Below are 25,715 nucleotides of genomic sequence, written 5' to 3' on the forward strand. Positions count from 1 at the left end.
ACGGCACTTAACAACAACAACAACATACATATACACACACACACACACACACACACACTAAATAATAGAATACAATTCAAGTTAAATGACAAGTTAGAAAAAGAATACCTACATAAATTATTTGTTGTATTTATTGTTAGGTGCCATTGAGTTACTTGCAACTTGTAATGACCCTTTGTACAACAGCTCTGAACCCTGCTCTATCCTGTGCCAACTTTATTATCTCTAACATACCTAGTCTATTACCCCAGTCACTGAATCAATCATCTCATCCAGGGTCTTCCTCTCTTTTGCTGTCTCTCCACCTTTCCAAGCATGATGTTCCTCTCCTTGCAACATGCCCAAAGTATGTCAGATGAAGCCCTCAGAATCCTTGTTTCCAAGGAGTAGCATGGTTTCACCCTCTCTAGGATTAATCTGTTTGTTCTCCTAACAGTCCATTTATAGATAGATAGATAGATAGATAGATAGATAGATAGATAGATAGATAGATGAGTTTGGAAGCAGGAGTAGCACCCACTTCCTAAACAACATGCCTTCAGAAACTCTATGAACTTTAATAAATGTCGATGGTTGTAGAGGGACTTCAGGCCTTTTGTTTATAGGGTCGATATGAGTTGTGCTTGACTCAAAGTCAATCAACAACAATAACAAATAATGAGTGAGTCAACCACTTGACTGTCAGATTCTCATACACTGGTGATATTTCAAATATCAGCCAATTTACTTGTAGTGAATAGGTTTCAGCTGAGCTTCCAAATTAAGGCAGACTAAAAAGAAAAGCTTGATGGTCTATGAACAAAAATCAATGAATGAAAAGTGATGAGTCACAACAGAACACAGTCCTGTTTACTTGTCTCACCATGCCCTGAAGAAGGATCACTTTTGGCGGATAGGGACAGCAGCTTCAACAGTGGACGTGCTGGAAATCACGAGGACCATGCAACATCAAGAAATACTCTTCTGTTGCACATATTAGGTCTATTCGAGCTGATGGCAGCAGAGAGGAAACCACAGGGAACTCTAGCCCCCAGGGAACAGCACCACTCACCCAAAGGCCGGGCAACCTGGCAGTTCGAATCCACCAGTGGCTTTGAGGGAGAAGGAGAGACAATGTTATCCTGTGAGATTTGCAGCTTCTGAAGACCAGTGGGAGGGTCAGCTAGGATTCAGTCTGAAGACCTTGACAATGACATTGAGTTTGAGTTGAATAACAGCAATAGAAGACTGATTTTTTGTATTGGAGCTTTGGTGACCTAGTGGCAAGAAGTTGTCCTGCAATCCCGAAAGCACCCAATTGGAGGTCACCAACTGCTTAGAGGGAGAAGGATGGCCAATCTCCACCAGTGGGATTAACTGCCTCTGAAAACCTGCCAGAGGGTCAGTTACGGATGGGCTTAATTGCCTCTCAAAACGCGACTGAGAGTCAGTTATGGGTTGGTTTGACTCCACAGTACACAGCAACAATTATAATTTTGTGAAAAGTCAGTCCTAGACTATAGATCAAGATATTAACACTAACTGTTTTTGCCCTAATTCTCACATCTCTCCAGGACCATCATGACTCACTGCAAACTATCTGGCCTAAAATAACACAGATTTATTTCTTATAAGTTATTTGTTATAAATTTACTTTTATTGTCCAGTTCTGGAGGATAGAGGCTAATTTTTACCTCTACAGGGCTAAAATGAAAATGTCTCCCTTCTGAAAATATGAAGAGAATCTGTTTTCTTGCCTTTTTGTGGTGTCTAAAGTCCATCTGCATTTCCTGGTCACCGGAAAACACAGGACATCTTCAGAGTCAGAAATACATCCCCTTCAAATCTTTCTGTGACTTCCTTTTCTGCATCCCATTTCCACTTAAAAGAATCCTTGTGGTTATATTGACAATTCGGAGCAAGCTTTCCATCTTAGGGCTCTTAATGTTAATTACATCTGAAAAGTACCTTTTGCCAAGTTACTAGGTACCATTAAGCTGGCTTCAGCCTATAGCAACTTTGCACAATTGAATGAAACCTGTTGTGCAAAAACGTCTCTAACCCTGTTCTATCCTCACATTCTCTGCTGTGTCCAAGTTTACTGGTGCACTCATTGTATCAAATCATCTCAACCTCTTCCTCTTTTTCACTGCCATAAGGGCTTACTTACTCAGAGGATTCTAAGATTAGAGTATGCACACCTTTGAGGACCATCACTCATCCTTCAAAAGTTGTTAAATATGTTGGTATGTTTAAGGCTGAGTTAATAGTCTATTTGCTTTTAAGATGCGGTATTGGAGATGACTATTGAATGTCTTATGGGCTACCAAAAGTATCAACGAACATGTCTTGGAGAAAGGATAATGAAAGGATAATCTCACATACTTTGGGTATGTTGTTAGGAGTGTTCTGTCCTTAGAAAAAGATACTGTATTTGGAAAACTGGAGGGTCAGCAAAAGAGTGGAAGACTGAACAGAATGGATCTACATAGTGACTGTTAACACAGGGCTCATGATACAGCAGGGATGACAGGACAACACAAGATAGAACAAGGTTCAGATCTGTTATCTGCTCGATTGCTGCGAGTGACACTGGACTCAATAGCAACTAGCAACAACAACAACAATAGAAATGAATGATGTCTTAATCATATGCATATGCAATGAAAACTACCATGTATCTTTAAAATTGTATGTATTAAAACCTGCGTGCTCCTTGGAAGTAAGGATGATGAAACTACTTTACTCATGTTGTTAGAGGGAACCAGTCTTTGGACAAAGACATCATGCTTGGAAAGGCAGAGTGTCCTTGTAACAGAAGATCTTCCACAAGTTAGATTAACACCATGACTAACAATGGGTTTACATGTGTTGGAGATAGTGAGGGTGACACAAGATATGGACAAGTTCAGATCTGTTGTCACATAGGGTCAATTTGGTAGCATGGCATATAACAACAACATGAAAATGAGCATAAAACTAAATACGTCTGGTAGGAAAAAAATGCAATAGATCAAGTATTCTGAGATTCACCTTCTTATATTGCTTGTTTTGCTAGCCATTTTACATCTATGGCCAAGCTACTCTAAGCTTCTGGTGTTTAATTTCTTAATGAGGAGCTAGGGAATGTGACCTTTAAAGAGGAGTACCTTTTCGAGTTGAGGATTGAAACCTTGGACCAGGACTCTATGGCTTTATGAGCTTGTTCCAACTGGAATGGCAGTGTAGGCAAAAAGCACAAGATAATGTTCTCCAATAGAACAGTAAAAGCACTTTGAAAGTTGTTGCTAAGTCTGTTGGGGGTTATTTGGAATGCTTTCTCTGTGTTTTCCATGTTCACTTGTATTATGGATAATTAAAATCCACATATAATGCAAAATTCATTTACTCAGCTGACACATTCACAGCAACAACTTTATGCTAGACACGGTGCTTGGGGATTGCTTCCAGGCCATAAGCCATATGAATAAAGAAAACATCTATTATTGAAAAATAAGCACAAATATTGGGGGAAAAAGTATATTTCTGTTCCACAAGAAGCTTGAAGTTTCGTTAGTTGGACAGATAACTGCCTTCCAAAGGCAAGGGTGGTCTGACTTGGCTTTACGTCTCCTGTTTCTTTTAGCATCACTAACTGCTTCTTCTGGTGAATTCTAATTGTGTGCCTTTAGGATTGCAGTTACTAACACAACAGAGAGAGAGCTCAGTCGGCCTAGTGGACAGAAAGTGATGCTACCAAGCCAAAGATGGGTGATTTTAATCTGCTGCTCTCAGACCTGGTTTTGATTGTTTTTGGTCAAATATTCTTCTAAGTTGTACAGCACTGGTCTGTCCATTTGCTGTACAGAGGTAACTCATGGTGGCTGTGATGCTGAACACTGTGACACTGATGTGTCAAATGTGATAATGGTTACTCATGGTGGACAGTGCTTGATGGAGTTTCCAGATTAAAACAAGCTTGGAAGCAGGAATGGCATCCATTTGTGAAATAGCTTGCCTCCAGCAAACCTATGAACCTGGAGAAATGATGAAAGTTATAAAAGTGTTCAGATCTTTCATTCTTAGGGTAGGTATTAATCGTCTACAACTCAATGGCACTTAACAACAGCAACAACAGGATTGCAGTATAGCTTCTTGCCACGAGGCCACCAGAGCTCCCACTTGGGTGGTAGTGTAATCAAAAGACTACTCATCACATATCGTTCCATGGTCCAAGTTGATAACAAACATTACTACGGGTCCTACATCATCTATTATTAGAGATAGGCAGTGGGTATCGACCTCGTGAGTACCATATTGAGTGACACCAACCTTAAAGATACAAGAATTAACATGGCCTACATTCGTATTTCTGATGATAATTTCCCCTTGAATACTATGAATACTAGTTTGTCTTCTGGGTCTCTAATTTCCATGAATATTCTCATTACAAAACTCTAGAAGGCATCATTAAAACGTAATCTCTTTCACCTACTATATTGGTCAGAATCCATCAGGGACCACATGACACATTACTATTAGGATAATTCAGAGTATTTTTAACTAAGAGAACCTTTATGAAAAAGTAATCAAGTAGAGAGAACACTAAAAAGGAATAGAGCCATTTTCTGGGATGCTTTAACTTAAGCCTCTAGAACCTAAAAGGAGAATGAGTCACAGATCTGCTAACTAGGAAGACATAATCATGTTGGCTACAGTGATCTTGCAGAGACAAAGCCAGGAGAGAAAAGCATTTACCTCACAAAGCCAAGGGGATAAACACGCTTCCCTTGCTCCCCTCCCTCATGTTCATCTTACTGCTAGGTAGTACAATCAACATGTGAAATAGTCTAAGTATTGGTGTTCATTAAAAGAAAAAAAAATATGACCCCATCACTGATGGAATATAAAATAGGCAATAAAACATTATTTATTAATGATTTAAATGACAGGAAGATAAAAGAGAAAAACAAGTAAGACAGAGCTCTGGTGGCTTAGTGGTAAGGAGTTTACCCAAAAAGGCTTTGAAGTAGAAACGATGGGCAATCTCCTTCTGTGTGATTTACAGCATTTGAAAACCTGCTGGAAGATAAGCTGTGAATCGAGTCTAGCTTGATGGCACCTAACAACACACACACACACACACACACACACACAGAGAGACACACAGACACATGGAGTAAAAAATTGTGGTTCGAATCTGCCAGCCATTGCTTGGGAGGAAGATGGAATCTCCTCTCCTGCAATTTAAAGCCTCTAAAAACCTGCTGGAAGTGAGCTCTGAGTAGGTAGGTTCTCACTTGATGCTTCAAGGGCAATGAATCTGAGTTTCGCATATATGTGTGTGTAGTTGTTATGTGTTGGGTTGGAACGAACACATAGGTGGCCCTCTGACACTTTTCAGAAGCAGTAAATTGCAAAGGAGGAGACAGCATGTCTTTCTCCCTCAGAGTAATTACTGGGTTTGAATCATGGTTTGTTTTGGTGTGTTCCAAAGCACCCCAGGCTGGGTTTGAACCACTAATCTCTGAACTTGCAGCTAATTGCAAACCACTTGTACCAACTAGGGAGTTAGGGATTTGTGTGTGTGTGTGTGTACTATTTTCTAATTATCTCACAATTAATTTTCTACTTCCTGCATGTGCTATCTTCTACTTCCCTACTCTATTCCTACAGAGAAAGGGAAAAAAAAACCCAAACAGGATGAGATGACATCACAGTAAGGAATATTTCAACTAAAGCACAAAATGCTTCTTTCCCCAGGGCTTCCGTTTCCCTGGGGATTGAGTTTAATTGAGTGGAGAACATAGCCACTTCTGACTGTAAAGACATTTAATTCAGTTCTTGAGTAATTTCTGAAGATGAAAATCTGAAGCGACTTGCCCAGGCTCACACACAGGAAGGCGCAGCTGGGGCAAAGCTGATTAGGTGCTTTCACGTTCGTGTTTGAAGCTGGTGTTTCTCGTTTTCCTCCTTTAAATCATATGTTCTGTCCTTACATGGCTTTTAATATGTTAGAAGGACTATCCCATTAACAAAACTTTCTACATAAATAGATCTACACTGATGGAATCTTTGATGTATACCTTAATTTTAAGGAGATATTGCATATTTGGTTGGATAGTAGATGATCAAAAAATGTCTAAGTCATTATCATAAATTTCAGTGTGTATTTAATCTCATTTTTATTGACTCTTCCGTCTTTAATGAAATTATCATTTTACTACAGCTTTTCTTCAACGGGCACACTTAAACCATCATTCCAATTTCAACGATTTTGTTTATGTTTTTTTAACGCTACCACATACATTTTGGTCAGTCAGCTCAATCTCTGTCGTTTTCAAATTCAATTAAGTTGAAAGCTTTGTCTAGTTTGATAAGAGACAACTGCTGAAAGCTAATGCCTTACAGAAAAATGTTACAAGGACAAAATATCATTTAATAGAGAAAGAAGAAAACATATCTTTATTTAACAGATAATCAAGTCAGGTTTTCAACTACTTCATCAGTTTTACAAAAGATTTTACGTCAAAGCCTGTATTATCTTAAATCTATTTTTTGTACACATGAGTGACTTAATATTTTCCTTAAAAATTAAAAAAGCACACTTTAAGCAGAAGTCTACTAACGTTCAAGAGTTAAAAAAATGAGTTCAACTTTGTAACTCTCTATATTATATGCAATTTGTGTTCATATAAATGGTATAGTGAAGTACAACTCTTATTTTATATTAAAAATTAGGACCACATTCTTAGTGCAAAAGCTTCCAAAGTATTTTTCAGAATACTCATGCTCATGTGTCTCCTACCTACACTAAGGAGATGAGCTTACAGTTTGCTTAGCTAACCTTTCAAGTCAATAAGTATGTATTAAATCACAGGAGCTTATGTGCAGTAGTCCACAGGGAGTTATGCTCCAACCCAAAGGCAGCATTATTGGGTTAAAAATCCACCAGGAGCTCCTTAAGGAGAGAAATAGGCAATCTCCTCCCTTCAAGATTAACAGACTCAGAAACCCGAGAGAGGGTTGCTACAAGTTAGAACTGACTGAGTGGCATAGGGGTTGAGGTTTTTTAAAACACCAACAAATATGCCAGGTCTTTTTTCTGTTTTATGGATAGGTCAGGACTTGAACATTGCTCCGTATTCCCAAGGTCTTGAGTAGAGAAATAAGTTTATGCTTATGTATGATGTTGGACATGTTACAAAGGATATCATAAGTCCTAAAAATAATTAAATATACATATGCCTTTGCATAGTCAATAAAACGCAACAAGACTTCTTTCTGATATTTTGTGCTTTCAGTCAGTATTCATCTAACGTCAGTAAAGATATCTCTGGTGCTATATGGCCCAAAGCAAATGGTAATGAAAGTTCAATCAGCACTGAAGGCAATGGCAATAATTAAGGCCCCAGGTATCAACGGGATATCAGTTGATATGTTTCAACTAACAGAAGCAGCCCTGAAAGAGCTCATCAGGCTACGCCAGAAAATTTGGAGAATAGCTACATGATCAATATGAGGCGATTCATATGTGTTCCCCTTCCCAAGATAGGTGATCTGACAGAATCTGGAAATTACTGAACAAAATCATTAGTATCACATGCAAGAAAAAAAATTTGCTGCCAGAAATAACTAACTAGGATAATACACTGAGAGAGAACAGCCAGAAGTTCAAGGTGGGTTTAGAAGAAGTCATGGCACTAGGGATATAATAAACAAGAAGCAATTTATCAGGGAAAACAATGGAATCTGAGTGAGAATAGCAGTGAGGATAGAAATGGATGTGTAAGTATCAGAACATTTTGGGAGACAAGAAATTACTGGCTCTGTACCATTCACTTACCTTCTCTTACCCAGAGACTTCTGTGAACGCTTTCAAGAGTGAGTATCTTGTAAATTTTGTTTTCTTTTTCTAAAGCAATAAATATGAGCCTGTTCTGTCTGATAAATGACATCACTTATTTCGTGCAATTCTATATTTTGTGTTCAAGTTTCACATTCTCTTGTGTTTTGAGCTTGGTTGGTTTGTTTTCATTTCCTTTTCAAGGACTCATGGTTTCTTCAGCTTTGGTGGCGTAGTGGAAAGGAGCTGTACTTGCACTCCAAAGGCTCCCAGTTCAAATTCACTAACTGCTCCAGTGGAGAAAAGTAGGCGACCTCCTTTCATGTGGTCAAACTGCCTGAAGGGCCAGCTATGTGTTACGTCTTATTCGACAGTACACAATAACATATAACTTTAACCAAGTTTTTCTACATTATATTGCTAATTATCTAAAATACCAATATCTAGTCATTTCCTTATTTATTAGATGCTGTATTGTTTGTTTGAATACAGTCCTGTATGTAACACCACATATGAGTAATACACATTTTTATTAATCTCGAACCCTTACTGAAAACAGATATTTCTTACCTGTATAGGTTTTCTGATACTACATCCCACTGAGAAATTCAGCACTGAACAGAAAAATCTTTTCTATAAATTCTATGCTAATTTTCTTCTCTAACTGTGGATGATATTTGAAGAAAAAAAATAATAAGGAATTCTTGTGATTCATATTTACAGAAAAATAATAAGGAATTCTTGTGATTCATATTTACAGCATTAGAACAAACTAAGCATGTATCTTTTTCATGCTAAGTGTTTCACTCATTACTTACGGAGCTCTGGTGGCCTAATGGTAAGAAGCTGCACTGCAATCCCAAAGGCATGGGGTTCGAGGTCACCAGTTACTCTGTGGAAGCAGGATAGGCAAGCTCCGCCCTTGCGATTAACTGCCTCTGAAAACCTGCTGGTGGGGCAACGATGGGTTGGTTCTGACTCTATGGGTCTCAACAACAACATGGTAGACAAAGCAATCCAAATCAAGCTAACACTCTTTGGTATTGTTATTGTTGTTTTTAAAGCACTAAAAGACTTTTTAAAAAATATATTTTAATGAAAGTTTATAAAGAACTTGGATTTCCATTCATGCATTGTTGCAAATTTTCCTTTTTACACACCCCTCCCCCCCAGTTCACTTTTTCCTTTGGAAAAAAAAAAAGTTTTTTCATTGTTATACAGTCCCCCTTCTCCCCTCCCCTCACCTCCTTTACTAGGAAAAATATGGAATGCTTCACGAAATTTGTGTGACATCCTTGCGCAGGGGCCATGCTAATCTTCTCTGTATCGTTCCAATTTTAGTATATGTGCTGCTGAAGCGAGCGCCACTCTCCGATTTTTTTAAAGACAGCTATCTTCTCTAACACTGAGCTCTCTCTGGCCCCTCTTTCTCTTTTTCTCTCTGTCATTACCATCAAGTTGCAATTGACTCATAACTGAACCTTCAGGGGATTTTTGGAAGGAAATTGCCCATCTTTCTCCTGAGGAGTGACGGGTGGGTTTGAACCGGCAGAGAGGCATTGTCTTTAGATTGGAAGTGCAACTCCCTACGTACTACACCAGTAGAGCTGAAAGTGAATCACTATTCCTTTCTTGGTTCCTTCACCTGGTGCTGGTCTTAGAAATCAGGAAAAAGTAGTTAAGTGATTTGAAATATGTCATCTCTTTATGCTGCACTCCATTTGCCTCATTAATCTAAATTAGATTAATGAAAATGGACCAGACAATCTCAAAAATTCCCTTTTATCGTCAAAATAAATCCCTCTGCTCAAAAATGAGGAGAACTATTTCTTTTTAAAAACGTGTGATAATAGAAGATTTTAAATATCTGTTCTACTGTGATTCTTTTGGCTTGAACCTTTAATGGACTGTTTATCTGCTAAACTAGTTTTTAAAAGTCCAAAAGCAAGCAATTATCTCCTGCTTTTCTGCTTTAATTGGTAGTATTTGGTGGTCTGACGTGTAAAAAGCTGTGCTGCCAACCCAAATATAAGCGGCTTGAATCCAAAGGCTGTTCTGTGAGTGAGTTGCAACCTCAGAAAACCTGCGGGAGGTCAGTTATAAGTTGCTTCCAATATGATGGTACATAAAAAGAATAATAGCAATATGTGTGAAAATCTTTGAACAAACGAGTTTGTATTCTGCTCATCAAATCTTAATTTTTTTATTATTATTTTTTGTGTGTGTACCATCAAATCGGATCTGACTGGTACAGGAGGAGATTGCCCCTCCTTCTCCAGCAGAGCATCTGGTGGATTTGAACCGCATACCTGTGGAACTGCAGTGCAGCTTCTTGCCACTAGGCCACCAGAGCTCCCTTTACCTATCAAATCTTAAAAGTTCCAAGAAGGAGTGATCATTTAGAAGGTTTAATAGATTGAAATTCCCAAATTATGTGCCTGTATCTAATTTCCTTATTATCTCTCTTTTCCTCATGGAACCCAGCATACCTTGCAGCACTTACTTTTTTCGCTTTATTTTTTAATAAGGATATAAAAATGCCTGAATATTTTAATAAATGTCCTCAGTCTGAAGGTACCAATTGACATATTAATTCACTAATTATATAAATCCTTAAAAATTTAAATAAGTAAATAAAAATTGACAATTTTATATGGGAGATAAAATGCTAATATCCTTTCTATTTCCTACCCTAGTTCTCAGTTCTTTCAAAGGCAGGTGACTAAGAGCATCAACACCTTGGTGCAATGTTATTGTTTATCATCTAGTTGGAATTGACCCATAGTTATACAATGAGTTATTGGATATTTTAAATCTCTTGAGACTCAAAAAAATGTGATATGTTTGCTCTCTAAACTCCAAAGTTGGTAGTTGGTGAAGTAGGCTAGAAATTCAGATTTTACTACCGAACTTGGGAGGGACTGTAAAGCATTATGCTAAGTGAACTCATTCAGGTCCACAAGGACAAATACTATATAAGAACATTATTGGAGAACATGTATGAGAACCCAAGGGAAAAAAGGGGAGAACAAAGGGTTAGGCTAGGGGAAGTAATTACTCCTAAGGTCACACAATTTGATGGATGGAGGGAGGGGTGGGAAAAGGAAATGGGAAAGATCAGGTGTGAAAATGTATATGAACTCTGTAAGTAAACTGAAGAGCAATGTTGCCTCTTTGGAGACCAAGGTGCATCTGACACAGGCCATGGTCTTTGCTATCACTTGTTATGCATCAGAGAGTTGGACAATGACTAAGGAAGATAGAAGAAGAATTGATGCCTTTGAGCTGTGGTGCTGGAGAAGAGTATTGAGGGTATCATGGACTGCTCGAAAAACAAACAGATTCATCTTGGAAAGGGTCAAACCAGGCTGCTCCTTGGAGGCAAGGATTCTGAGGCTCCGTGTAACATGTTTTAGACATGTTGCAAGGAGGGACAGGTCCTTGGAGAGGGATATCATGCTTGGTAGGGTAGAGGGACAGCACAGAAGGGGAAGGCCTCCTATGAGGTGGATTGATTCCGTGATTGGGGTAATCGGGATGGGTGTGTCAGAGAGAGTGCGACTGGCACAAGACAGAGCAGAGTTTAGGGCTGTTGTACACAGGGTCACTATGAGTCGCAAACGACTTGACGGCACATAACAATAACAACAACAAGTAAACTAGTATAAAATAAAGCTTTGCTTTTTTTTTATTTAAAGGGGAACTGGTGGAGGGGGAAAGGAGGGAAAGGTAGGAAAATGTGCAACAATGAATGGATAAAAATCCAACTTTCTGTAAACTTCTGTTAAAATCATAATTAAAATATTTTTTTTAAAAAAGAATTTTATATTTACCTCTATATTCTGGTTTGCTTATTAGTTTTCAAGTGATAGCATCAATTAACTTGAGATGGTCCTCTCGTCTTACTTCCTATCCTTTTCATAATCTGGTCTTTGGCCCACATTAGTCTCTCTTTCACTTTTGTAATTCTGGATTTCATATCACCACTGATGCCTCTCAACCCGGTGTTTGAAAAGGACCAGCAAATTCCATTTTAGTTTGGGTTTTAAAATAGAGAATCTCAAATGGTTTGTAGTGAGTGAATCATGAACCAAAAGACTGGACTCAAATTCACCCAGCAGAAATGAAAAAGGGCTGGTGGCCACCTTCACAGATTCCAGCCATTAAAACCCTTTTGAATTAGAAGCACAGTTCTTTTCTGACACACGTGTGCTGAGAATGGGTCCAGTAAAGTCAATGGCAGCTTGTTTCCACTGGTTATAAGTGAGGTCCCCCTTCGTGCCCAAGTAAACCAGAATAGTTCACCTAGGACTATACTGAACACTTCTGTCTTCAGAGAGCCCTTACTGGTCTCAGGCAAATAGAGATGGTTGTCAACTTAAATGGCCCTCAAATTTTCTTTTATAAACATTTACTTCACTGATCCCTTTGTTTTAACTATCTCTTATTTACTCAGATAGAAATACCTTCCTGTAAATACCAAATAAATCAGTTCATGGCATCAGCCTTTTTGAGTGGCCACCTTGTACATTTTGAGGGATGCTGGACAGAGATCTTCAAAACCTGGAACCGAAAGCATTTTTCAAGCTCAGTGTTAGAATTTATATATTTTAATTACTTCCCTCCTTGATTAATAGTAGGCATTTATAGACTTAAACAATGCCAAATACTATATGTTTAGTGGAGGAACAAGGGATAAAGTTGAGTTTCCAGAACATCTGGAGAAATAACTATTTTCTCACTGTTTATTTTCAGTCCTCTTTTCCCAATTTGATAATATTTGCTTTCTTACTGTAATAATATGAGCTGGAGGATAATGAGAATGCAAGCAGGTTTTACCTTGAGAAATGCTTCAGGGAACACAACTCTAGCATCAAAGCTGAAATCTGCAAAGTTTATGAAATAATTCTGTTCTTAATGAAACCTTCAATACTGAGTGTTTTAAAAACAATACTAACCATCACTCAACAACGAAAACTTCCAAAATGCAATATGTCTCTCATAACTCAGAGACATAAATCTCAATTTAAATTTTAGCTGAACAAATTATTTAGACTGTTCTTAAAAAAACAGAAAAAAAACCCACAAAAACAAAAGCACCACCTAAACAAAGCAAATAAAAACATATTATGTATTTTCATTATATCCAATTTAATCTAGGAGAATATCTATGGAATAAGCTCTGCAAACATTAATTTTCAACTTATCATTTAAGGCATATTTTTTGTAGGAAGTCCAAGTTTCTCCCAAAATAAAGCAAATTGTCAGACATTCCTATTTTAGTCTGATAAAGAAATATATTAACTAAAGTAATAGAAAAGAATTACTTAGGAAGTTCATCTATACATTGTACAAAAAATGTTCTGCCAAATGAATAGTGGTTATTTCTTGACTGAAATAGAGTTGAGAAAACATGTGTCCTAAATTTACCTTTAACACTGATCTGCTTGGGAACTGTAACCAAGTTCATTGCCTTCCTTGATGTAGTGTCAGAAACCTTGAAAATTGGCTTTTTCTAGCCATTGTGTTAACTCTTACTGGGGACATGGTCTCTATGTACCTTAACTGTGGACCCATGATCTTGCAAATCATCAATAGCTGTGGGACCAATATAAGAGAAGGCTTTTCACACTCTGAAAGATAATGGTGGAGAGAGGGTGAAGAAACCATGCCACTACTGTCAAGAGACTATAGCAAGGTACCTGGATATGGAACCACAGTTAAAAGTTTTGCTTGCTGTTAAACCCCATAATTGGTAGAAATGGGTGCAGGAACATGCAGAATGTGATGTCTATGTAGCTACTGGATGTTATTAATAGGGACAGTTTCTCTTTATGAAACAAATAAAAGTCAGACTTGGTCTTTCCCATGTGACCGCTCCTTCTTAAACTCTTAATTTTTACAATAAGCATAACATTGGTGCTTTCAAAAAAATGTAATTTTTCTAATGTACAAAAAGAAGGGACTCTGCAGAATTAAAAGGATAAGAAATTTGAAGTTATTAGACATTCAACTTGTTGTATCATCTCAGTAAGCAATTTACAACTAGATAATAATTTTTCTATGTTTATCAGATTTCTCTAAAATTAGTTTTTCATTCAGAATTACTTCTACTAAGTGCTTGATAATGATTGTGTTTATCTGTGTCATTTAATGTAAGATTTTCTCCCTTTTATCTTTTTTTTTTCTATTTAGCCAAACAACAATGACAGGTTTGGAAGCAGGAGTGGCATCTACTTCCTAAATAACATGCCTCTGGAAACTCTATGAACTTCGATAGATGTCGACAAACAATTGTAGAGGGCTTTCAGACCTTTTGTTCATAGGGTCGCTAGAGTCATGCTCAACTCAAAGACGACAACAACAACAAGAAGCAACAAACGTCATTTTGCATCTCTGGGTGCCAGACTAAGAGCTCTGGTATCATACTCCATGAAGCGTTGCACTGCTACCAAACAGACCACCAATTCGGCTCTACCAGAAGCAGCGAGGGACAATGACAGGTAGTTCCCTCCTCTTGTGTAGATTCACAGCCTCAGAAACTGGATGAACGGTGGCTGTGGGCATGAATCAGCTCACTGGGGGTGGATTTCAGTGAGAGTAGAAAGCAGCAGATGAAGAGTAAAGATTCAGGCTAGAACATGACTCAGACCTTTTAGAAATTCAAAGGGGAGCAGATAAGACAATCAGATTTTCCTGCTTTCCAGTGCACTGATCTATATTGACACAAGTTCTGAAAAAATGTGGAGCCAAGCAGTGAGTGGTCTCCTTCCTAACAAATCAGTGAAGCATTATATTGTCATTGGGACTAAAACAGCAGCTGCTTGATTACAAACAGCGCCATTTGGTAGACTTCTATGAACATTAAACAAAGAATAACCCATTTGATTATTTTATATTTATAAATAAGGTTTGAATTCCTGCCTTAAGCTTTCTTGTATGCCAATAAAATAAATAAAGCGCTTCCTTTTATTCAAGGTATTCTGCAGTTTTATGATATTCTAAATATTATTCTTCAGCTTGGGAAAACAAGAAATTATTCTCATAAATTTTCATGTTAGCCATCATTCACTAATTCACTTACATAGAAACTATTCTAGCCCCCAATTTTCCCCATCAAGCACTGAATAGAATGAAAGACATGACATGGTCCCTGAAATAGAATGAGAAACATGACATGGTCCCTGATTTCAAAGAGACTTAAAGTCAAATCAAGGTAGATTAAATGGAAATATGCAAATTTCTAAAGGATTATATGCTTTATCCTAGTCACACAGCAACCAAGAGGTGGGGGCCGGCTCTTGAACTCAGGTCCGAGGTTTCCAATACGGGCACTTTCTTAGGATCTAGGGGATTTCTAACAGCTTTTAAAATCACAGTTTGGACATCAAATAACACTCAATGTTGTTTCTTTAGGAAAATCAGGAAATGGGGAGTACTTATGTTTCTTTCCGGTTTAAATGAAAATAATATTTTGAATTGAAACTCTAGGAATGCAAAATACCCTTTCTTGTGCAAGTCCCCTCAGCACAATCGAGACTTACTCATGTGTATCGAGCAAAGACTGGGCTGGAATAGAAGCCAAGCGACAGCTGGTATGCAATTTTTGGAACCATTGTCAACTTTAAATCCCTCTAAAAAAGAATGTAAAATTAGACTACAATTAGGACCATGTAGTCCGTCTTGGGAACTTAGACATCTTACCTCTCAATGTGTTTGGGCTATGGGTGGAGGCCAAATCTATAGACATGATTAAGGTTTAAATAAATTTTTTTTTCCTATTTGGAAGCCCAAACTGACATCTTTAGAAGTACTCATTTGTTTACAGTACTTTTTTTTATATGATGGTTATTTTCTTTCCTTTTGGGGGGTCTAAATGAAGATGAAATAACTCATTCTCATCTACAATAACCGCTGCTTTCAATCTTCTATATGTGCTGTAGCATAACTGTTCAATATTAAGCTTGGCATTTAAAGTATTTAGGATTGACTGAAAGTGTTCAGAAAGGATAAAAGCTTAGTGAAATAATTCAGAAAAAAAATCATATTTATCGGAGCCAATTTCTTTAGCTTGACATTTTGTGATTTACTTCTAAGCTGCTAAAATAGCTTAAAAAACCTTTTCCTCCTGGTCTGTCTGATTTTCTTGTATTCTGCCTAATCCTGCCTGAAATTTGTGCAATTAATATCGAAGCAGGCATCAAATGCACTGACAATGATCACTCAGGAATTATGCCTGATTAGGGAGAGTTTTATACTTAACGTGTCTGTTAGTTTCTTGATAACTGCACCAGAGATATTCTGGAAGTTAGAGATATTAGTGAAATTTTTTTGATACAATCGAATTTATACCAGAGATGGTTCTCCTCCACAGGACAATCATCCAAGTCTGAGATTTTTATTTTAAAGATTCTTCCCTGAATATTGGTAAAAGAAACATTCAGGAAATATTTCCTGTTCTGATTACAGTGAGAAAAATGGAATAAGAGCTTTGGCCTAAAAAGTACTTGACTATTTTTCAAATCCTTACAGAAGCCTTACACATACAAAAAAGGGGTTTTCCAGAAGAAAACCCCAATTACCTAGAATAATGAAGGTAAACTTCATCCCCAAATTGTTTTATCCTTGGGGAAAATCACAACAGCTTTCTACAATAGCAATGAATTTCAAGTGGTAGCATGAATTTTTCAGTTTCTGTTGTTGTTGATGTTGTTATGTGCCGTCGAGTTGTTTGCGACTCATAGTGACCCTATGCACAACAGCCCTAAACCCTGCTCTATCCTGCGCCAACTGCACTACCTCTGACACTCCCATCCCGATTATCCCAGTCACCGAATCAATCCATCTCATAGAGGGTCTTCCCCTCCGGCGCTGTCCCTCCACCCTCCCAAGCATGATGTCCCTCTCCAAGGACCCGACCCTCCTGGCAACATGTCCAAAGTATGTCAGACGAAGCCCCAGAATCCTTGCCTCCAAGGAATAGCTTGGTTTAATCCTCTCCAAGATGAATCTGTTTGTTTTCCTGGCAGTCCATGGTACGTTCAATACTCTTCTCCAGCACCAGAGCTCAAAGGCATCAACTCTCCTTCTGTCCTCCCTAGTCATTGTCCAACTCTCTGATGCATAACAAGCGATCGCAAAGACCATGGCCTTTATCAGGCGCACCTTAGTCTCCAGAGAGACACCATAAATAGTACCAAGTCCTGCCTAACTGCTTATTTTGCATGCTATGCTTATTAAAAACAACAAAAAACAAAAAACACACCAAAAAACCCACCCCAAACCAAACCAACCAGCAAAATACTTTAAGAATAAAGAAGACAAGATTTCTATCTCACAGAATAATATTTGCACTTGTTGTCTAAATGGCTTTGTATATATCTTGTTCTACTAGATTACATATATAGCTGGATTGACACAGTGCTTAATTGCCTGGCCTTTGTTTTTAAAAATAATAAATAAATTGATAAGATAAAGACGAGGGGATTTTGTGTTGGTTTTTATGAGGTTTTAGTTTTTTTAGCATTAGGTCCCAACACATAGTGTTAACAGCCATAATCTCTTTAGCTTTTATTTCATGCCAGTTATTTTTTGAAAATATTTGGTGCTTATATTTTCTCAAGGAACCCTGCTGGCAATGTAAGTCACACAATTCAGTTGTTAACCAATAGGTCAGTGATTCAAACCCACCAAAAAAGATGAAGTTGTTTGCCTGAGTAAATATTTATAGATTTGGAACCCCTACAGGCAGTTCTCCTCTGTTCTACAAGATTGCTATGAATTGGAATTCAAATATTTGGGTTGATAGCAATTGCTAGTAGTTAGTATACTTTTTTTAAATCCTTGAAAAAAATAATGCTCAGTTATATTATATTCCCCCCTGATATTAGAAAGAGACTTAGGATAATCAAGGAGATTTTGGTTAACATAACAAAGTTAACAGAGTTGGAATTGAGAATAAAAGGTCATGGGACACAAACCTAGTCTACTACATTCTTGGTATTCGTTGACCTAGATACAATGCCAATAGATCTTGGGTAGAATATTTGTACAAACTTGCAGTGTGTATGTATTCAGAGCTGAAGAGTGTAAGAAGTAAGCATACCAACTTCATATGAATTCTTTGACCATGTTATCAGTAAGCGCTTGTACCTAGGAAAAGATATCGTAAGTGGGGAAAAGAGTTATTGTTATGTGCCCTTGAGTGAGAACTGAGTCATAGCTGATCCTCCAGAGAGTTTGTAGAAGTTCTAAATCACCTCAGAGGGCACTCCCTGATTTTCTGCCATGGAGCAGCTGGTGGTTTTGAACCACCTGACTTTGTATTGGCAGCACAACTCCTTCCCCATTCAGCCACCAGAGGTCCTTTAATAAAGCAGAGGAACAATGAAAAAGAAGACCCTGAACAAGGTGGATTGGCACAGTGGCTGCAACAATGTCTTCATCACAAAAGAGGAGCAATGTTTTGTTTTGTTGTTACACAGGGTTGCAATGAGTGGGAATTGACTACATAAGACCTAAGAATTTAAACAAACAAACAAACAAAAAAAAACAATCCACCCCAAACCAACCCAGTCATTAAATTCTATAAAGCATTATTTGAGCTAATGAACATAATTTACTTTACAGAGTGCTTGACACATTGGAAATGCTCATAAAACCTCAGTTGGTACTATTTTTACTAGTGATCATAACAGTAGTTGTTTTCATGTGTGCTTCTTGTTAGCTTTTTCTTATTTTGCAAATAGTGACATACTTCCTGAATGTCATTAGGAAAAACAGTCTTAGGTTTATCTGTCCTAGGCTAGGTTCTCTCAAGAAGTAAAACTAGAAGGGGCGGGGGAGGGGGGAAGAAATAACACCTGTATTAAAAAAGCCTATATACATAATAAATGGGTTTTACAGATTTACACATAAAAAGGTGACCATTTCCTCCCACAAAGGCTTAGAGCCTCAGAAATGCAATGGTGGTTTGCCATAGAGGAGCTACTGAACAACAGTAGGCTTAATTTGGTATATTGTTGTTGTTTTTATCATTTGATATATGCATATACTAAATATGTAAGTTCTAGTGGTTTAGGTTGTATAATATTTGCTGCTAATGCCCAAAGGTCACGGATCTCTAGAGGTTTGAACTCACCAACGAGGAAGATGTGGCATTTTCTCCCACAAAATTTACAACCTCTGAAAACCCATACATACATATATGACAGAGAAAGAAAGATTGAGGGGTTTCCTCCCACCCCCTAGGAAACACCTCCAGTTACAGAGGTCAACAAGTGCTGAATCTGTGGATCAGAGATCAGGCTGGAGGCTTCCTCTGACTCAAGAAACTGCTTGTGGCATGAGCCTAAGAAAGGCAGGTCAGGCAGCAAAATGTTGGTTGTAGAAGCAACTAAATCCAAGATCAAAAACTGAATGGCAGTTTTCTGGCTGTGGACAGCGATGGACCCCAATATAAGCCCTCAATATGATAGGCAGCTGGCTTAAGCCCCCAAAAAGTGGGGGAAGGTGGTGGTCCAATGATGATTAAACCAATATAGGACCCAGATGAAGGAAAAAATAGAAGATGTTTGCTAGAATATAAATATCTATCCTATGCAGGCAACATTCCTAAGGAAACTACCAGCTGATTTGTTCTTCATAGCACATTTCACCAAGAGGATGACGACATTACAACTGAAAAAGCAGGAAATCATGGTCAGCTGATATACAACCTCAACCATCACAAGGGCCAGGAACAATCTCAGGTCTTTCACCTAGATTTACCCACATTTAGTACGTTACCACATTTTCTTGCTCTAAATGTGCCTCCCTAATGTTAGGGACCTCGCCAAAGCATTGAAGAGCAATGGTGTCTCTCTGGAGACTAAGGTGTCTGATACAGGCCATGGTCTTTGCTATCACTCGTTATGCATCAAAGAATTGCACAATGACTAAGGAGGATATAAGGAGAATTGATGCCTTTGAGCTGTGGTGCTGGAAAAAAGTATTGAGGGTACCATGGACTGCCAGGAAAACAAACAGATTCATCCTGGAAAGGGTTAAACCAGGCGCTCTTTGGAAGCAAGGATTCTAAGGCTCTAACATAATTTGGACATGTTATAAGGAGGGACCGGTCCTTGGAGAGGGACATCATGCTTGGGAGGGCGGAGGGACAGTGCAGGAGGGGAAGACCCTCTATGAAGTGGATTGATTTAGTGACTGGGGTAATTGGCATGGGTGTATCAGAGACAGTGTGATTGGCACAGGACAGAGCGGAGTGTAGGGCTGTTGTACATAGGGTCGCTATGAGTCACAAGTGACTCGACAGCACATAACAACAACAACAAATGTGCCTCCAAGCTGATAATGCAAATAGGTTGCTACAGACTTATGAATATTGACAGTTTGAACTCACCTATACTACAGAAGACCCAGTAGCTTCTCCATAAAGATTGTTGTTGTTGTTATGTGCCATTGAGTCACCTGAAGCTCATAATGATATCACACACAAGAGCCCTAAACTCTGCTCTCCAACATACCTATCCCCATTACCCTAGTGACAGAATCAATCCACCTCATTGAGGGTCTTCCTCTCCTGTGCTGTCCCTCCACCTTCCCAAGCATGACATCCCTTTCCAAGGACTGATCCCTCCTTGCTACATACGCAAAGTATGTCAGATGAAGCTTCAGAATCCTTGCCTCCAAGGAGCAACCTGGCTTCACCCTCTCTGGGATGAACTTGTTTGTTCTTCTAACAGTCCATGGTATATCCAATACTCTTCTCCAACACCACGGCTCAAAGGCATCAACTCTCCTTCTACTATCCCTAGTCAGTGTCCAGCTATTTGATGCAGAACAAGTAATTGCAAAGACCGTCGCCTGTATCAGGCGCACCTTGGTCTCCAGACTGACATCATTGCTCTTCAATACCTTGGAGAGGTCTCTGACAGCAGATTTTCCCAATGCAATTAATTTTTTTTATTTCCTGGCTGCTGGTACTAAGAGTGTTGATTGTAGAGCCAAACAAACTGAAGCTGTTCAACAATCTCAATCTCTTCATCACTGTTTTCTTTATGTTGAGCTTCAATCCACATTGAAGGCTGCAGTCATTAACCTTCTGTAGCAAGTACTTCAGGTACTCCTCAGTTGTGTCATAAACATTGTTGTTGTTGTTGTTATGTGCTGTCAAGTCGCTTGCGACTCATAGCAACCCTATGCAGAACAGCCCTAAACTCTGCTCTGTCCTGTGCCAATCACACTGTCTCTGACACTCCCATCCCCATTATCCCAGTCACTGAATCAATCCACCTCATAGAGGGCCTTCTCCTCCTGCACTGTCCCTCCACCCTCCCAAGCATGATGTCCTTCTCCAAGGACCGGTCTCTCCTCAAGACATATCCAAAGTATGTTACAAAGTAAGGAAATATAAAGGAAGAGGAACAGTTGTAAGCAGACACAAGTGATTGGGACATAGAATCTGAGAACCATGAATGTAGGAAAATTAGATATTGTTAACGAAGAAATGGAACGCATAAATATTGACATACTAGGCATGGGTGAGATGAGATGGACTGTCATGGGGCATTTTGAGTCGGATGATCATATGATACATTACTCTGGAGATAAAAAGGTGAGGAAAAATGGAGTTGCTTTCATAGTTAAAAAAGTCATTGCTAGATACATCATAAACATTAGAGACCTGGAAATACTATGGTATAGTTCTAACCCGTAACACTTACTTTTGCCATGGATTAAAATCAATTCAACAGCTCTTTCCTCTTTGTTTTTTACATATTCCCCCCATTTGACATAGTTTTATAAAAATATTGGAACAATATCTGAAACACAATGTATTTGAATTTTGTAAATAAACTAGTATAAAATAAACAAAAATTTTAGAAAAGCAAATTTAAGCAACAGAAATACATTCTTGCATGGCTGTGTTTCTGTGTGGGTTACTTTGTGGGTTTTCCTTTTTTTTCTTGCCATTTTCAGTGTATGTTGGTCTTGACAATGGTCTGGAGGAGTTCTTGGCCCTCTAGGGAGACAGCAGCCATGAAACCATACGCCCAGCTCACCTTTCCCTTCTCTTTGTTTCGCTGGCAAGCTTACAAACCACAGGAAGGGTATCAATTTTGTATCAGAAACATTGCATAAATATGTGAGCAAGATGTTTGGTTAGTTCTTCCACTGGCAATGGAACTAATTAAATACAGCACTTTAAAATACTAGTCCCATTTTAGATAGCCAGTTTCTGATTTGCCTCTCTCCAGCAAGCCAGTACTTTTCCGAGAGAACAAGCACCTCACTTTTGCTGAAGAATCCTTTGTTCACCTTGGAATCTTTGAGTATCTGCATCCCCAAGCAAAGTCCGGTACAGAGCAAGCCATCAGGAGGAAGCTATTGACCTTAGCTCATAGCTTAAGTCATCTTCGCTTCAGCCAGTTGGGTTCTGGTCAACTCACCTCCAGCCTTCTGTGTCCAGGCTCAAATGGGCATCAGCGACAAGCCCAGGAGTCTACACTTCTCCCTGCAATCCAGATCTACCTGTCTCCTCGCTCAGCTCTACCCCTCACATGGGGCCCAGTCAACAAGCCAGGGATCCTCATGACACCCTGCTCAAGGCAACAAGTCTTCCCTTCTCAGCTCCACATCTGAGAACGCTAGGCGCGTAGCGCTGAAGGAACAAGTCCAAGTTCAGTCTGTTTCCCCACTGTCAAATTCCTTCAACCACTGCTTCTGTGGATCTAGGTGTTGCTCTGAGTAAGCATACTCCAACCTCAAGACTTAGAAGTGGGTCCTGATGGGCAACGAGCTTACCCAGCTCCAGAAGCCAAGTAGCTTGTCTCGGTTTTGAAAAGCCAATCTCTTCCTTTCCTTTACTCTTTTCCATTCTTTCCTTGCCTGCTTGCCCTTCTCTCAAACGTGTATCTCTTCAATCAATGTTCCTATGTGTGTCCATCAGTTCATTCAAACGCAATTAGAGTACTGGGTGACACTCACCTTACCCTCCACCAAGCCCTAACAGCCCCTGCCAGGTTCTACTTTGGACCAGCTTGTTTCCTGCTGCCCTTCTTTCCATTGTGAATCTCTTCAGTCAAAAATCCAAAGTGAGTCTACAAATTTGTTCAAATGCGAATATCCTTGTTGGACTGGTTTCCCCTTGACTAACCCCAATAACCCCTACCGGATTCTACTTTGATCAAGCTTATCTCCAGGGTAGATATTCCCTTTTAGTATTTATAATCAAGTACTAGCCAAAGGCAGAGTTACAAGCTTTCTAAACTTACAATATAGAATGTTTATTTATATCATACATTTTATGATACTTCACTTTTTCATAAAAAATTATTGGCATATAAATACCCATACACACTGCGCTTTATCCATGTACACGGTGACCCACGCAATCCCTCATACATATTTTACTTCATACAATTAACTACCACTTATCCGTGTCCTTAATCACACTGTCTCCCGAAGTTCCCACTGAGCCTCCTGCCTGTGTCTCCCTGTCCCTAAGCCTCCATCATCACAGAGACCATCTCTCCTTTCCTCTTTTCCACCTCTCTCATCCCTTTTTTATGTCAACAATGTATTTATTATTTTTATTTGTTTTTTATTATTATTTATTATTTCATTCATGTGCATTTTGTTTTATACAATCTTTCATTCACGCTACGAAGTGAGAAGATCTAAGAAGACGTGTTTCTTTACTCTTTCCTTTGGTTGTTAATAAAGACAAATAGCATTTATTTACAGCCAGTCGTGTGGTATATTAGTACAATGTGCTTGTAAATCAAAGTGTGAATATAAAGTCACGTTGATTTATAAACTCTCGATTTAAAATCATTTTCTTTCTATGATTCTGCTTGCCATCTTTTACATAAAGTCATTTGACTCGCATTTAACTGAATCTGTATTCATGGCAGATAGAGTGGAAGACAGAATTACAATTTATTAATGTATTTTTAAAAATTGGAACATACCCACATTAATTTTGAAAAAGTTCCTCGAAGTTAAGTGATGACCTGGAATGTCATTTTGCTTTCCTCAATTGATTTTGCTTTCAGCTGAAATTGCAAATTATTCATAGTACTTAAGAGATTTTGAAAATGAAAAACCTATTCCTATGTTTCTTTAAGGGCTAGCCACTCCTCGATATTCTAGTTTAGTACTTAAAATGAAGATACCTTTTGCCTCATTTGTTTGAATGAAAGAGTAAAACCAAAGACAAACAAAACTAAACATTTGAACCTAATTTTTTATTTTCCATGCATGCACTCAATGAAATGAAACAAAATATTTTAAATTTGGAATGTGTCCTGGTCAACTTAATGCTTGTTTTGTCTCAATTACTTCCTTTCAGAATTGTCTAATTTGACAAAATGTAGGTAGCTTGTAGTTGGCTCTTATGACTGGATTTTTGATCTCGTGATGCCTTTTTGGGGTACCCTCCCATTCGACAGCATCCCCATTTTCTTCAGAATTAAATCCAGAAATGTCTACGAATTTGTAAACCCCAATCTGATCTTTAGCAGACATATTATTTACAAAATTCTTGATGACCCACTTGGTGCTACTGCAATCAATCAATAATATATGAATTTTAAGCGATCTCTTAATAAGTATTTATGTATGAATCTCAAGTCACCACGATACTTTACCATTTTTCAGGTCAATACTCTCTCCTCTTCCAAGTCAAAGATATTTTGAGGCATTTCATATATTTAAGCATCTATAGTTATTGCTCTCCATAATCAATCATAATACCATCATAGAGTCTGTTTTCTGTCAATTTTGAGGCACTTTCTATTTTCTCTCTAAAACACTTATTTCTAATATAATTTACTCAGCATCTATTGATAGTAGATGTTTCCTGAGCTTGGCAAAAGCCTGACTGGATTCCCATTAGCTCAAGTGGTCAAAGTTTATTCCAGAAAGATTTTCATTCTATTTATTACAGTAAGCTACAAGGGCGTGCCAAGAATTTATTCACCAGCCACTTGATTATAGAGGGCTTTGGTATGCAATGCGGACTGTTAAAACGTTAATGCATTCAATTATATAGCCTTTCAAAAGACTTAAATAGAAACTTTGGAAACACAGTCTTTCGTTTTCTACTTTCCAAATGCCATTGGTTTGCTATTGAAAATTAATTTAAATTGAAAATGAATGAAGGCTAATTCCATAGTGAAGTCAGATGTCTAGCCAAGGGATTTGAGTGAATTAAGTTATGACTTACTAAAATGAGTATCTCTTTTTAAACACGAGACATTCCATCCGGGCACCAAAATGAATTAGTTGGGCATGTATATAACAACATAGTGGTAAGAAGCTGCCCTGCAGTTTTGAAGGTATACGGTTCAAACATGCTAGATACCGTTCCTCAGGAGAAGGATGGGAAATCATCTTCCATGTGATTAACGGCCTCTGAAAACCTGCCAGAGGGTCAGCTAGGGCCAGTGCATATACTTAAAATATGCACTGTATTTTACAAAGCAACTCATTTTATAAATATTTAGATGTGGAAAGCAGAGAATATCAGAAGGAAGTCTATTTTTGCTTTACTGATCATGCAAAGGCATTTGTGTAGATCATGAGTTGATTACTTGACTCATAGTGACCCTATGAACAACAGCTCTGAACCCTGTCCTATTCTACGCCATCCTCGTCACTTCTGACACACCCATTGCTGCATTCAGTGCAGTGATGGAAAGAATTTCACTTTAACTCACTGAAATTCACTGGTGGTCAAACACTTTTATAGATATCAGGTTGTTGTTGTTAAGTGCCGTCGAGTCGATTGAGATTCATAGCGACCCTAAGCACAACAGCCCTAAACCTTGCTCTGTCCTGTGCCAATTGCACCGTCTCCAAAACATCCATCCCAATTACCCCCGTCACGGAATCAATCCATCTCATA

This window comes from Elephantulus edwardii, unplaced genomic scaffold (assembly GCF_000299155.1).
Source record: "Elephantulus edwardii isolate Elephantulus edwardi_28Jun2011 unplaced genomic scaffold, EleEdw1.0 scaffold00001, whole genome shotgun sequence".
Taxonomy (NCBI): Eukaryota; Metazoa; Chordata; class Mammalia; order Macroscelidea; family Macroscelididae; genus Elephantulus; species Elephantulus edwardii.